The sequence below is a fragment of the Rhineura floridana genome, chromosome 8, assembly GCF_030035675.1.
Source record: "Rhineura floridana isolate rRhiFlo1 chromosome 8, rRhiFlo1.hap2, whole genome shotgun sequence".
Lineage (NCBI taxonomy): Eukaryota > Metazoa > Chordata > Lepidosauria > Squamata > Rhineuridae > Rhineura > Rhineura floridana.
This window is the reverse complement of record NC_084487.1, coordinates 88998272-89014859: the sequence shown is the minus strand read 5'-3', so window position 1 is coordinate 89014859 and position 16588 is coordinate 88998272. Positions and strand designations below refer to the sequence as shown.

At 39.6% G+C, this 16588-nt stretch overlaps 1 protein-coding gene across 3 annotated transcripts in view; it reads left to right on the top strand.

The window, feature by feature from the left end:
- The window catches only part of TFEC (transcription factor EC), a 190099-nt gene that overhangs the window by 112885 nt on the left and 60626 nt on the right, over positions 1-16588 (top strand). The gene's annotated exons all lie outside the window — the stretch shown is intronic.

Below are 16588 nucleotides of genomic sequence, written 5' to 3'. Positions count from 1 at the left end.
AATCATGGGGGACTGGAATGCAAAAGTAGGGAACAGAGAAGAACTAGGAATTGTGGGGAAATGGGGCCTAGGAGACAGAAATGAAGCAGGAGAAAGACTTATTGAATTCTGTCAAGCCAATAATTTGTTTCTTGTGAACACATTTCTTGAGCAACTGAAAAGACGACTGTACACATGGACATCACCAAATGGTCAATATAGGAATCAAATTGATTATATAATTGGTAGCAGAAGATGGAGAACTTCCATACTTTCTGCAAAAACAAGACCAGGAGCAGACTGCAGTACAGATCATGAACTGGTCGTATCGAAAATCAGAGTAAAGCTAAAGAAGACAAACAAAGCAATCTTAATGCCAAAATACAATTTAAATAACATCCCAGAAGCATATAACGATCAAATAAGGAACAGGTTTGAAGCTTTAAACTTAGTTGACAGAGAACCAGAAAAACTATGGAATGAAGTCAGAGACGTTATCGGGAGAACCTCTAATTAAAAAGAGAGAAAGACCTCAATGGATGACTGAAGAAACTCTTCAAATGGTTAAAGAGAGAAGGAAAGCAAAAGCAAAAGGAGATAGAAACACGGTCAGAACCCTAAATGCAACAATACAGCAACTAGTACGTAGGGACAAAGAGGACTATTACAATAGTTATTGTATAGCAATAGAAGAGGACAACAAAAAGGGAAGAACAAGAGCCCTATTCCAAAAGATTAGAGAAATGAAAGGGAAATTTAAACCAAGAGTAGGGATACTGAATAATCAACAGGGGAACACACTGACCGACCGAGCTGAAATAAAAGGAAGATGGAAGCAATACACTGAATAACTCTATAAAAGAGATGCCAGGATGACAAATTCATTCATGGAGGAACCATATGATGAAGAATCAGAAATTTTAGAATGTGAGGTGAAAGCTGCTCTTAAAATACTTGGAAGAAACAAATCACCAGGAATAGATGGCATACCAATAGAGTTGCTACAAGCTACTGAGACTGAATCTGTCCAAATTTTGACAAAAATGCTTTAAAAGAAATGGCCAGCATCTGATTGTCCTTACACGCAACCTATACTCTGGACAAGAGGCTACTGTAAGGACAGAATATGGAGAAACCGATTGGTTCCCAATCGGAAAGGGTGTGAGACAGGGGTGTATTTTTAAAGCCATGGTGCAGAGAAACAGTCTCTCTGCCTGCCTCCAGTTCCCAGCCTTTCTCTAGGCCAGCCTTTCCCAACCTTTGGGTCCCCAGATGTTACTGGACTACAACTCCTATCAGCCCCAGCTAGCATGGCCAATGGTCAGGAATCATGGGAACTGTAGCCCAGCAACATCTGGGGACCCAAGGTTGGGAAAAGCTGCCTAGGCACTCTACACACACTAAAAACACAAACCTCTCCTAGCCGCCAGGAGGGGGGGAAGGCTCTCCTGAAGAGTTTCAATGACAAAATGATCTTCCTGGCCCATTCACCAGTTGCTGGGCACCTAATAGACCCATTAACAATCTGGCCACACTATTAGCTTAACAAAAGAAACTCCAGCAGAGCCAGCCCCTTACCCCAAGGCACAGGATTCCAAATCAGAGGCTGGAAGGGGACCCACAGGAATCATCCATTCCAGCCCCCAAACTCACAATATGCTTGATTTGTTTAGCTCAGTTATTGTGAACATAGGTACACTGATTGTATATTTGTTGTACGTAAAGTGTGAATACTAGGGATGTGCCTCCTGTCTGGATAGATCCCAGAGCCTGAATTGAATCTGGGCTAATGCAGGATTTGTCCATTCTATCATCATGACTATGGTATTCTGTATACAATTACCTTTTTTTAAAGCAAGTCTTGATTCTCCATACTGATAGTTATTATTTTGCTTTCTTCTTTATAAAGATTATTGACTATTCATACAAATAGTGACATTATTCCATAAGTGGTAGTGTGATGTGTATGCATAAGTCTGTTGAAAAGGCTGTCATGATCTCTGCTGCATATCCACACAAATATGTTTAAAAACAGAACTTCCTGAGAGTACTTTAAATGTGTGTAGCGGGAGTTAATTAAGGAGTCAAACCTTTTCTGTGTTTGTTGCTATCTTTCTAAACTCAGTGTGATCTGGCATATATTTTGTTGAAAGATGGACTTTGTGAGACAGCAGCTGGGCTGTTTCTGAGGCCTCCTGAGTACTTAAATATACAAAAAGAAAAAAGCATCTTAAACAATTTTTGTAGTTTTTATTAGAAAATCCTTCTGTGGTATACATGAAGCTCACAATATGAATTGTGCCACTGTTCATTAGTGACAAGCAAACATCATAAAAAAAACCAAACAGCAGTTGGAGTGCAAGGATGGGATACAAATGTTTCCAGGGTCTAAAGCCTGTTTCCATTTATTAGGGATGGCTCAAGAAATATATGCACCCAAAACAGTGCCCTTATCTGTATCCTTCCCAGTCTGATCTTCCCAAGCCTCCTTTACTCTTAAACCCTGGCTCAGATAATAATTCCTTTATTTTAGGCCATTATTCTTCAACTTTAGGTCCCTAGATATTCTTGGACTACAACTCCCACCATCCCCAGCCAGCTTATCCACTAGTCAAGGGATCATGGGAGTTGTAGTTCAACAAAATGTGGTGACCCACTGTAGTCCCACTCAGAGCAGACCCACTGAAAAGAGTGGACATGACTAATTTAGATCCATTAATTTCACCGGGTCCAGAATCATAGTAGAGTTGGAAGGGGCCTATAAAGTAATCCAACCCCCTGCTCAATGCAGGAATCCAACCTAAAGCATATCCCAACTTAAAGCATATCTGACAGGGGGCTGTCCAGCTGCCTCTTAAATGCCTCCAGTTTTGGAGAGCCCACCACCTCCCTAGGTAACTGGTTCCATTGTCGTACAGCTCTAGGGTTGCTTTCACACTGCACTTTATTCCGTTTTTCTGATGATTTCTTACCTGGTAATTTGTGCATTATATTTGACCTTTCACATGACGTACAAGCTAATTCTGGAATTCTAGTGGAATATAGTGCAAATGTAGCGTTAATTTCCATGACAAATAATATCAGAAATAATCCATTTACAAGGCTGGGAAGCCAGAAGAGTGCAGGAGATTTGCGCTAGCAGCCTGTCATGTGACAGGCATCTAAGCTTCCTCTCAGTAGCCTCACTATATTTCTGTAGTTTTTAACTCATTCCTGTCTGTGCCTGCTCCCTAATTGCCTTTGTTTGCCTTTGGTGATATATTGTTTTCCCTTACCTCTAACCTGTGCCTAGGAAGTCCTGTTCTTTCCTGCCTCTTCCCCTTTCCCCTCCATGGAGCTGGGTGGCTGCTAAAAGATCTAAAAGGTCTTACCCATCTCTTTTCTATTCTCTGTGGTCACCTTACTGCAGCTAGTTTCCCTTGGCTGCTTTCAGACATGAGGCTTATTGTGGGCTCATCCAGACGACTGTAAAATGTGTGACACGCCCGCTATGTGTGTTCATTATTTTTCAGTCGTCCAAATGACGTCTCATGCTGTTACGCATTTTCGCGGGTTAAATCCACTCCTTGCAACACCGGCAAAAATGCGATTTGCTGTTTAAAATCGGGAATCATCCGTTGTGCCTTCAGCAGTTAGGATGCAATACCGTGGACTTTACAGCTGATGGGTGGTTCTTGGGTGTTTCCTCTTGCCCCTTCTCCTCATTCCAGCCAACCACATATCTGCACTTTTGCGCATGTGCGAGAATAAGCCCAGGAAAATTGAACCAATCATCACAATGGTGGGGTGTTGGGGGGGTCTGCAACTACTGCGCAGATGCATTTTATTTTTTGCCAGCCTGAAAACTGGGCAGCTGCTCTGGGTGAGAACTGCAATGCACAGCAAGCGAGAAAGGGGGGTGGTGGTCGGTTTCAGCCTGCCTCCAAAAGCCTTGTCAATTTCATTCTACTTGCTGGGGGTTTTGCTTCAAATCAGAAAAGCATACATTCGTTTAAGTGTAATATCGCAAATACACACAAGAAAAGGGCTTCTGGTCGGTTTCAAGCCTGCTCCAGAAAGCTTTGTCAATTTCATTCTCTGTGGGAAGGCAGGCGTGAAACCGACCAGCAGCCATTCCTTCCCAGGCGAGAACTCCTTTACAGCCATATTGTGCTTCGTTGCAAAGGGGGAGAGGGGCATACGTAATTTTTTTGCTGACCAATTGGTTGATAGGGGGAGGTTTTAGAGGAGGAGCTTGGAAAAAGCGAAAAGAATGTAGGGGTCTTACCGCTGCGGGTGCAAAAATGCATTTTTTTTAATTGGGAAAGAGCGAACTAAAAGGCAAAGTGAGGACTATCAGATGACAAACCGAATATGGAAACCGTGGATTATCCCGCTCCGTTTGGATAAGCCCTGTGTGTGATAGCTGCTGAAGTTGCTTTTCAAGTCCTTTTCAATTGTCTTTTAAACCCTCCCTCTTATACTTCTTTTACTTGAGCCACAGCAGCTTGTATTTTTAAGGGTGGGATATAACAACAACAACAAATTCCCCCCCTTTTCTCAGTGCTTTGTTTCTGGCCCTTTCTTTTTGCAGTTTTTGCTTTCTTGCTGTTTTTCCTGCCTTGTTCACCTGATCCTGGTGTCTCCAACTGCAGCAGTGTGAAAGGCATTTGCGCAACATGCCGATATGTCAGGTATTGCAGTGTGAAAGGAATGTTAGAAATCAGGACAGAAGCGCTACCATGTCAATCTGTTAAACTAACGCAATAAGCCCCATGTGCAAAAGCAGCTCAAGAGTTAGGAAGTTTTTCCTGATGTTCAGCCAAAATCTGGCTTCCTGTAACTTGAAACAGAAAAGAGAGGCAAGCTCTGGTGCCGAGTAAAATTTATTGTAGTGCTCTATGCAGTTTGGAAATACTTTCCTTCCTCGGGAGCTAAAAATATTCAAACAAACTCAAATTAATGTCATGGAGACAACACCATGGTCTTAAACATCACAGGAGTACTTTTAGAGACCACATTCTGTATAAATCACTTAAAAAACATTTTCATTATGATATATCCCTGATCCCTGTAACTTGAGCCCGTTATTCCGTGTCCTGCACTCTGGCATGACCAAGAAGAGATCCTGGCCTTCCTCTGTGTGGCAACCTTTCAAGTATTTGAAGAGTGCTATCATATCTCCCCCCAGTCTTCTCTTCTCAAGGCTAAACATGCCCAGTTCTTAGGGCTTTGTTTCCAGTCACCTGATCATCCTTGTTGTCCTCCTTTGAACTTATTCCAGTTTGTCTGCATCCTTCTTCAAGTGTGGTGTCCAGAAGTGAATGTAGTACTCAAGATGAGGCCTAACCAGTGCCAAACAGAAGGGAACTAGTACTTCACACGATTTGGAAACTATACTTCTGTTAACGTAGCCTAAAACAGCTTTTGGCTTTTTTGCAGCTACAGTCTGCTCTGAGTATAACTTAGTTGAATACAATCCTACATTTTTAGATACAAGCCTTTTCGTGATAGAGCTATCATTGCATCCAAGCAGCACTGGTACATCTACATACCCCATCCACCCACTAAGGTACTTCCAGTTGCATTTTCTATCCCCTGCTTTGATGTGCCCATGAGGCAGAGTAAGTGTGGGTGCTTGGGAGGCAGGGAGTGATAACAAGGTGTTGGAAGCCAGAGCTGTGTGGGCAATGTGGACTGCCATTTGTCCCCCAAATTAGCTTCCTGCCTTCAGGTGAGATGAAGGACATAGTCCCATCACCAGTGTCCATCCAGTCAACTTCCATATGTAGAATTGGAGGGCGGGTACCACCTTGCCCTTTGCCACCACACCCGCAAAGAAGACTCAGAGACATAATATTGGTGCAATGTTATATTTATTCAAATATAACAATGCCTTGGACTGACTTTGTTCACAGGCAGGCTTAATATAACAATATCAAGACCTTTTTTCCCAGTTCCTTCAATAGGAAGAAATGTGAACATAGCAATTTGGGGGTGGGGGGAGGATTCCTTTGCTATAGTATTTTTTTTCCAGAATGCCTAAAAACTGTGGCTATTTCTACAAGAATACTATCAAGTCGATTTGTAAACACTTAGGATCATTTCACACGGAGGTAAAAGTGGCTCAGAATATTTTTACTGCCTAAGGCAATAAAAATACATGGACAATTTGCTGCTGTTTAGTGGTATCCCAAAAACTTGTTTGCCTTCATAGTCTGCTTGTGAACTTTTCAGAACTATCTGGTGGCCAATGTGGGAAATGGAATGCCGGACTAGACATTACAGGCCTATGGTCTGATCCAGGACAGCACTTCTTCTTATGTTATTATTTTTAATAAGATGTTATTGGTTTCTTTGAATTGGTGTTCCAATTAAAGATGCATTGAACACATATCTTCTGAATTCTCTGGTTCAAAAACATTAAAACCAAAAATATATTAAAAAATCTTAAAATGGAAGCCAGAAACTGGTAGAGAGGTAGTTGGACTTTTGGACAACAATAGAGTTGAAGGTATGTTACAGGAGGATAAGGAGATTACAGAGAAGTTGAGTGGATGTGTTGCATCTATCTTCAAGGTGGAAAAAGTAGGGGTGATCCCTGTGCCTGAATGAGCCTTCTTAGGAAGAAATGAGGCATTAAGTGGTAACAAGAGGCAACCTCTACGCTTTAATGAAAAAGTAAAAACAAATAAATCAGCAGGTCCATATGGCATCTACCGAAAAATTCTTAAAGAACTCAGATGTGAAATTGCTGATCTTCTAACAAAAATATGTAATGTGTTCCTGAGATTGGTCTCCATATCTGAGGACTGGGAAATGGCCAACATAACTCCAATTCTGAAAAAAGAGACCAAGAAGGGATTTGGGAAATTATAGGCTGGCTAGCTTACTGACTGTTCTGAGAAAACTGATGGAAAGCATGGTTAAAGATCAAATTACCCAGTACACAGAAGAACAAGTCTTCCAGAAGAAGAATCGACATCTGCAAAGGTACGGCCTAAGTAATCTTTCTAAGTTCTTTGAAAGTGTTAGTAAGCATATAGATAGATAGGGGTATCTTGTAGGCATTGTGTACCTGGACTTTCAAAAAGCTCTTTTTACTCCTGAGCAAGTTTAGTAGTTGTGGAACAGGCCTTCTTTTGGATCATTAACAAAAAGTAGGAATAAAGGGACAGTTATCACAATGTTAGAAGTGAGGGTCTGTATGGAAGTGTCTGATGCTTTTTAATTTGTCTATAAATTATCTGGAGTCAGAGGTAAGCAGGGGATTATGGGAATCTATTCATGCTTTAATACACATTAAACGTTGGAATTGCTACCACAAGATGCAGTGATAGCTAGGGATGGGGTTCGCTGTTTGGTTCTGGTCTGTGTTTTGGTTTTCGTAACTGGGTAGTGGTGCCAATCCGCAACATTTCCCCCCCCCCCTTTTTTTTTTTGCTATTTCCAATCTGCTTGTAATAGCTAATGAAAATGCTAGTGGCGATCTTTCTACTGATGGTCTCTTGGGTTTTCTATTTAAATTTAAATTAGGCAGATCATTGCCTGTCAATTCTGCCTCTTGCCTCAAGTTACCACAGTGCTGACCAAAGATGTTAATGGCGATTGTGATCCCCTCATTCAGACAGAACTTCAAAGGAATACACATTGCAGCACGTCAGAGCAAAGCTGTTTATATTAATAACAATGTCAAATTAGCCACAGATTTGTTTTTTAAAAAAGCCAGTGTCACTTACAGTTGTGACCATTAGTCAAACCCGATCTGAAGACATACAGGATTTACTGATTCTGACAGAATTCAGTAACAAATCTGAAAATGCCAAAATTTGCCCTCATCTCTAGTGATGGCCCACCAACTAAGATGGCTTGAAAAGGGTGTAGGGAAATTTATGGGGGATAAGGCTATCAAGCTCTGCGACGATTTCAGATAGGAGTCTCTTCCAACCATACCCGGAGGTGCGGGGAATTGAGCCTGGGCCCTTCTGCATGCCAAACACATACACTGCGACTCAGCTATGATCCTTTCTCTTCATCTTTTTTCCTCTAAGCTCTCTCTTTCCTGATTTTAAATGGTCCATATATGCTCACCATTCTTGCAGCCTCGCAATCCTTTATATTCACTCCTTTAGGCTGATGATTCAGCCAATTCTGTCCTGAAGAATTACGTTAGAAATATGAGCTGCCCTTTCACGAGAAGCTCTGCCTTTATTTATCTCTGTCCTCTAAAAACAAACAAACAAAAACCTAAACCAGGGAAAATAGGAACCCCATCCATTTCACAGGTCCTTGCATATCAAATCTGATAAGTATTGCTTTACAAATACACAGTGCTTACCCATGCTCTTTATCTCAAGGAGATAAAACGACCTGAATGCAAATCTATTTTAAAAGCTGCATTTAGATTTCAAACAGAACTTACGTTTGGAAGATGAAAGGGGTGACAGGCTGTAAAATTGTTGAAAAAGAAGTATATAGGCTGAAAACGTATATTTCAAACTTTTGGCCAGAATGTTTTATTTCCCTCTCCACTGTGAGACTACAGCTGAACCTGGCTCACAAACAAAGCATACACGTTAATCATGCACCCACCTATGTTCATCAAACATACTGCGGAGTTGGTAGTCTTGACACTTGTAAGCTACATATATTGTTGCTTTAATCAATGTATTCTCTCACTACTTTGATGAAAGCCTTAAGATGTTGTGACAGGTCCTTTGATATTTTCTTCTGATGTTACCGTGTTCCTTTCCTCTTCTTCTCCTTCTTCCTCCTCCTCCTCCTCCTTCAAAATTTCTGTTCTGCATAAACATGAGCGGACAATACAGTTTTAGTTATGGGTAAAATCATTATGTTTTATCAGTAAATGGCAAAGGGCAAGGAATAAGCTCCCCTCTCTCTTTTAGCTAATCCCACATAAACTCAACAAAATGTTTATATATACAAAAGATTTCTTCCTTTATATGTAATGATGATGGAACCTTACAGAACAACTAACAGGACTGTCAAAGTTGTTAGGGTACTTCCATAACAGACATCTGAAATTTGATACTAATATTAGAAAAAGTCTGAAAATGAATCATTTTAATGTCTACCTTTTTGCATCATGGGATAGGAAGGCTATAGTATACCAGGGATGGGAAAACTGTTGTCCAAATGTTGTTGGACTGTAACTCCCATCACCACCAACCTGCATGGCCAATGATCAGGGATTATGAGAGTTACAGTCCAGTAACACCACCACCACCACCACCACCACCACCATTATTATTATTATTATTATTATTATTATTATTATTATTATTATTATTATTATTATTATTATTATTATTATTATTATTATCTACCCTTTCTCCTGAAGGAGCCCAGGGTGACAAGCACATCAACAAAATAATTCAACAACCACCTTCCCCAAAAAACATTTGTTAAAACATCTGGAGAGCCACAGGTTCCTCATCCCTGCTATATATAGTGATACTGCAGAAAGGTGCACCTGAGAAGGTATATCTTTTTTTTAAAAAAAGGATCTCTCTCTCTCTCTCTCTCTCTCTCTATCTCACACACACACACACACACACACACACACACACACACACACACACACACACACACATTAATAAACCCAGAATAATGGGAAATTGCAAGTGAGGTTATGGCTGTACTTTGTTGAGAGCAGTGGAGACTGCCTGCCTTCTTACTTACAATCAGTTCAGAAGATTGCTTTTCTGTCATTGGCTCTAGCTCCAACTACTGTTGATCTCCATGCCTTCTGCCCTACCAGTTCTAATAGTCACCATGGCTTGCAAGTATGCTCTGAAGAACTTCATCTCTGATATCATTTTAAAGATCCGGTTTATAATGAATGAACCTCAAATTACTTGAGTGCTGCCAATTCACATGATTTACATAGTTGATATGGAGCTATATGTGTCCACTGGCTCTATGCTAAGTTCTCCTCTGATTTTTTTTACACATTCAATATGTCATTTAAGCTACCCTAACCCCTGGGCCCACTGTGACCTTAACTTGTTAGCTCTTCATTTAATGGACTTAACGTTTTATTTATTATTTCAGTAATATATATATACTTCTTAACTACTATTTTCAACAATGAAAATAAAAGGCAGTTAAAATTATAAAATCAATATTAGTTTAAAATGTCTACTGAAATTTTAAAAAAAGTCTTCAGTAGGTGCTTGAAGTTCAACAGAGAGGGGACCTGTCTGATGTCAACTGGAAGGAAGTTTCATAAAATGTGCCCACAATACTGAACATATGGCTCCTGGTGGATATGAGTTACACATCTAATCCATGGGGGACCACTAACAATGACTCCCCCAAAGACCTCAGTGATCGGGCAGGGATGTAAGGGATCAGGCAGTCCCAGAGATATCCTGAAGCCAAGTTGTTATGGGTCTTGTAAATTAATATAAGAATTCTGAACCTGTGCCAGTAGCTTTTGAGCACTGGAGTTATATCCTGCCGATAGTCTGTCCTGATCAACAGTCTGCTTTTAGCATTTTGCACCAGCTGGAGCCTCCAGACCAGGCCGAAGGGTAGCTCCACATAGAGCACAATGCAATAATCGAGTCTTGAATCACTTTGCATAAATCACCACAGCCAGACTATTCCTGTCCAAGAACGGCCATTGGTGGCATACCTGCCATAGCTAGTAAAATGCACTCCTAGCCAGTGAGGCTAGCTAAGCCTCCAGCGACAAATCCTGAGCCAACCTCAAGGCATCCAAGCCATAGATACTGGAGTCACCTTCAAAACCACACTGGAGATAGCCCTGGCCAACTCAGTCAGGGCTGGTCAGCAAGGTGGGCAGTACAACAACAGTATCCCTAGCCTATCTCCCTGACCCTACTAGAGATTTCCCCTTCAGATTACATGATCGTTCTGTGAATTTATTTCGCTGCATATTCTAATCTGCCTTTCGTATTTAATATGGAGAATTTCTAAACTGATTTCTGGATTTTCTAAAATTAACTCATGTGCATTTTGCAGTATTCAGTTCCTTCTGTTTGTTTGCACTTTGCCCCCTTCCATCCAAATTACAAATCTGCTTAAGTGTTTGTGCACACTGGAGAAGCACTGCAAAAAAAAACTCCTCTTGACACAACCATGTGCATGATGAGATCAAATCTCTGTTTTGCACAGTGTTTCATCAAAACCAAGCACTTCTGCACATGGGGAGAAATTAAAGATGCAAATAACAGGAGGAACTGAAAGCTCTGGAAAACTGTGCATGCACAAAGTCTGACAATAAAAATAAATGGCAGATTAGCCTTTTTTAATGCTTTGGCACACTTCCATTAACAAGACCAGTAGCTTGGAATCCTAAAATCCTGGGAAATTCAAATGGGGCAATTTCTTAAAAATCTCTTATTTTATCTATAGATTTTTCTTTTACAATTCAGGTCACAATCAAGCATGCTTAGAAATGAATGAAACATAAACAACTGTGCAGGATGGTAACTTAATCATCCTGTTCATCATGAGTCAAACCCTACTATTATTCTTTTTCAAAATGGATGATGAGGAAAGGATTTCTAGAAGATATGATCATGTCAGCTATAAATCTAAGGTGCCTCAGCCATTTCCTATTAATACTGTTTTCGGGTTTTTTTGTTGGGAGTTTTTTTTGGTTTTTTTTTTGAGGTTATGAAGGCTTTCTTCAGGCAGAAGGTGAAGTTTTGGTGTGAGGTTCATCTGGATCTGTTCACTCTCTTGTCAAACACAAATGTCAAATCAACAGCTCTAAAATGGTTTTTTGGGGAGGAAGAAAGAGAATGTCTACAGCAATGTGAACAGAACCTTTGGAAGTGAAAATGAAACTTCAGTAGTTAATGTGAAAGTCATGCTTCAAGAATGGAAAATATAGGCTAAATTTAGCTAGCCTGGAGACTGAAGTGTTAATTTGTCATATGAGAAAATTTCAGTTTCTAACACAAGAGCCAGATCTGCAAGTAGCAATGGAAACATTGAAGTTCATAGTAGTGAAATTTCTTTATATTTTGGGACACATATTGTTATACCATATTTTAAGCTCTTGTGATAAGAAGAGAGTACTATGTACTATTCACCAATCTGTCTTTGTATTTCAGTCTAATTCCAACGACCACAGGATGGTATATGGAATCTAATTTTATCCCCCTCAGCTAGGTTACACTGAGGCCTGATGACTTTATAAACTTTATGCCAGAATGAGAATTTGAACCCACATCTCTCAGGTCCAAGGTCAGCATTCTATCCAGGAATCTTTCTCCCTGCTAAATGTAGCTTTTTCTGGTAGGGACCTACCTAATGGGAGTACTGAAAAGGCATTTCTTACCTGCAGCCTTGAAGGGGTTCAGTTCACTTGGCAACCATAGGACTGTGTCTCATTCTGCTGCATTTGTAGGCCTGACCTAAGTTGGCTGTAGACAGGCGCTAAATCCTTGATAGGGGGAATTGATGATGTTAGGAAAGAAAAAAGTACACTTGTCAAAAATATATAATATAATATTTTTAGAATTGCATGTATGCACATTTCATTATTACCTGAAAGTACTGAAAACGGCAAATTAAAATATGCCAGAAATTGATCTGCTTAGATGAGAGCTGGAGAACTTTTGGTCCTCCAGATATTTTTGGAGCCCAGCATGGCTATTGGTCACAGATGATGGGAGTTGGAATCCAATGACAGCTAGAGGGCCACAGGTTTAGATAAATGAACTGAATTGTGCATGTAATACTCAGAGCTTATTATTTTTTTCACCCTAATACACAGAAAGTCAATCCAGCATAGATAAGATAGAACAGTTGTGTACATTCTTCTATTATGTTCATTTTTATTGCATAACATTTGTATACCACTTGCTTGTAATAAAACCTCTAAGCTGATTGCAAAAAATTAAATTATTAATTAAAAGCAAATACTTAAAATATGTAAAAGAAAATTTAAATTAGCTGTAATCTAAAAAGAGATTGAAACATGTCAACAACTATATTTCTGGATAAGCTTGCCTAAACAAAAATGTTTTAAGCAGGCACCAAAGGAGTACACCAAAGGCCCCTGCCTGATGTCAATAAGCAGGGTGTTCCAAAGTGTGGGCACTGCCACACTAAAAGATTGATTTCTTACAAGAGCAGAATAAGTTTTATGTGGCCCTGTAACAGTGCCAGTTCCGCAGATCAAAGCAGTTGAGTGGGCACATATGGTATAAACTTAACGGAATCACACAGGTTTGTCACAAAATAAGTGATGAAACCAAGCAGTTTAACAGTTAGGAACCTTCAACCTTTATATGTGGGCAAGGTGTGGGCAAGTACCTGATTGGATGAATATGGATGGGATCAAAGGGAAGGGATTAAGAGGGATTTTTCTAGAAAAGGGTGAAAGTTTGTGAATCAAAAGCTGCTGTGGTGTAAAAATCAATCAGTAAACTGAATTTAAAAAATAGAAATAATGTGTGTGCATTCATGCCTTCAATTCATCATCATTTCTTCAGCTGGTAACATGAGACCGTTTTTTTTTGCCCTGAAAGTGCTGTGTCACTTCTTCTTTATCCAAAATTCCAGCCAGGGTTCAGGAAGTAACCAAATGCATTACTTCTCTTTTTCTTCTCTCTTTAGATTTACACAAACTCATTAGCCATACATTATTCATTGTCAAATATTTAATACCCTGCTCACTTGTCATTAGAAAGCTGCTTTCACTCTGGTAACAGGGGTCCATGAGATGGTGCTGTTTTATAGGACTGATTATTTAAATTGCTCAAATCCAATAACTGCTGGTAAGTAACCAAGCTGCCAAGATATGATCTTTTTTGGTGTCAGTTAACTGGAGTGACCAAAATCAGTTTATGGAATTTCTCTCTTTTTTGACACAGTAATAGGTATACATCATTCTGTTGCTTCTTGTTTGGAAAATAATGTAGTACAGCCTGCACCAACCTGGTGCCCTCCAGATGTTTGGAACTACAACTCTCTCTTTTTCCAGCTAGTGCTGGCTGGGACTGATATTAGCTGTAGGCCCATACACCTGGAGGGTGCCAGGTTTGCAAAGACTGATGTTGTATATGTATCTTTAATTAATGTTGGCTACTCAAATGTGCGTATCTTTCAGGAATGTTGATTTCTTATAAGGCTGATCAATTCTGAACAATTATACTGTTTATTTTACGTTTTATAGGTTTTTATTTGCATTGTGATTTCTCATATTTTTGTCTATAACAAGGGAATTTTCTTAATATGCACAGTGCAATCCCATACAAGTCTACTCAGAGTAAATTCTGTTGAGTTCAATAGTGCTACTACACAGGTCATTGTGTATAGGATTGCAGGTACAATTTCTAGTGTGTGGAATATTATGCACAGATATCAAAGACATATCAAAGTAGTTGCTATGTAAATTGCCATTGTTACTTGATCATTTAATAAAAATGTGTAGCTAATTTCATGATATTTTTAATTAACCTACAAAGGTACCTTTTCTCAGCTTAGTAATTCATTTTTTTCCTTTAAAGAAAACTGTCATAAAAATATTAGGCCTATGTTGTGTTTCTTAATATGAGCTTTAGACTTGATCTTGACATTGTATGCAAGTTTTGATGCATCCCCCCCCCCATTCAAGCTGTGTTCAGGTGACCAATCGAACATGCTGAAAAACTCTCTTCAGATCTAACTGCATGAAGGTCTGAAGAGCACCCTGGGGACACTGGAGGCGAGGCTTGCATATGCGTCCCTGCCCTGTCCACAGTTTAACCTTTCACATGCTCAGGCAAATGCTTGAGCAGAGCTTAATACAAACATTCTTATTAATTTAAGTTTGCAGCTAGCTGCCAGACAAGGAATCTACGGCATCTGCATTATTGAAACCAAACTGTCCAAATGGAAAGAAATAAGATTTAAAACGTTTTTGGAGTGTTGGCTGTACTATATATCTATGCTTTGATTGAGTGGAAGGATCAGTGCATGGAATGAGGGCTTCCGCATTCAGGCTCTCTTATCACTTGTACAACTGGTAGCTGTATGGCTGGGTGGGGTGAGGCTGGGGGAATTACTGATTATCTGGACCCATTTCAGTCTTGCTTCAGACCTGAGTTTGGGCAACCTATGGTGAGACCAGGACTGGTGGAATGTTATCTGGCAAATTCTCCTGGACATGTCGATAGCTTTTGATACTATCAATCATAGTATCCTTTTTGACTAGTTGTCCGGAAAGGAGAAGGGGGACTTTCAGTGGTTCTGTTCTTACCTGGATGCCCTTTCCAGAAGGCTGTGCTGGAGGGCTATTGTTCTGCTCCATGGCAGTTATGCTATGGTGTGCCATAAAGGACTCTATTTTGTTCTTCTGCTGTTTAATATTTACAAAGTTGGTCAGCCAAAGTACTTTAGACTGAAGAGAGGGATATTGTGAAAGTAATATATATATAAACAGGTCCTGCAATAAAATGTTGCAGTGTTGAGCGCTCCTGTTCAGCCAGCCATGTCTTCTTTCAGGATACTGCATTTTATTCCCCCCTGCCGTTTTATGGCTCCCACCCCTAACTGTCAATCAGCATTCCATGCCCACTGAGCATGCTTAGTTTTTGGTGTGTGTATGGTGTCCCTCCTTAGGTTTCCCCCCAATTTATTTGTTCTGCTTCTGCAAATCTTGCACAAGAAAATATTGACTAGGGCCCTTGCTTCTAAGTAAGATACATAATGAGCACTTGGCTTTAATGTCTGCAGAGGACATATTATTATTATTATTATTATTAATTTATTTATTTATTTCATTTATCAGTGTCTCAAAGTGTCTTGACAAAGTATACTCAAAGCTATAGCCTTAAACTGGTTTGATAGTCATCAACTCTAGGGACCCCTGGAAACTGCAGTTCCATGAGGAAGAAAGAGGTTTTGAACATAAAAATTTGCGGCATTGTCACCAGACTACAGTTACCAGGATTATTTGGGAAAAGTTATGGCAATCAAAACTGCCACATGTTTATAAATAGTGTAGGCATTTACTAAATATAGGGCTATAAACTATAAAACCTTTATTCCAAAACAGGCCTAATGGCATTTTGGGCACTAATCTATGTGAAGTGGGTCTGAAGTTTTTATTTTTTAAAAAAATAGAGCAGTTTTGAGAAAAAAGTTTTGGTTGCAAATGGTTTCTTTGTTGCTGCTTGAAGAATGAAGTGAAGCAGAAACGAAACTTTAGAAAATCAGCCTGCAAAGAAACTGACCGATTCTTTACATTTTTCAGTTAGCTGACTTGCAGTTTAGTGGGATGTGTGTGAAGCCACAATTTTAAATATGTATTTTTAACATTAAGATCCCTTTCTTATTGTTTCACTATGTGTTAATTTTTGTGGATTTTCCAGCTGTGAAACTACAGTGAAACAACTGCTATGTGATTCCACAGAACTCTTACCATAAAACCTGTCTCCTCTTTGCCTCATTATAACATAGTTAGTAAAAGGCACACAGTCTTGTTGCTGACTATATACTGTAATGGCATTTCCATTTTCAATTTGGCTCAACAAAAGTTATCGTATCAATCATATGTATGTCATTCAAGGAGACTAACATAGAAATTACAATGTCGGTTTCATTATAGGAGTAAATACATACATTATCTGTGATTATTTATTAG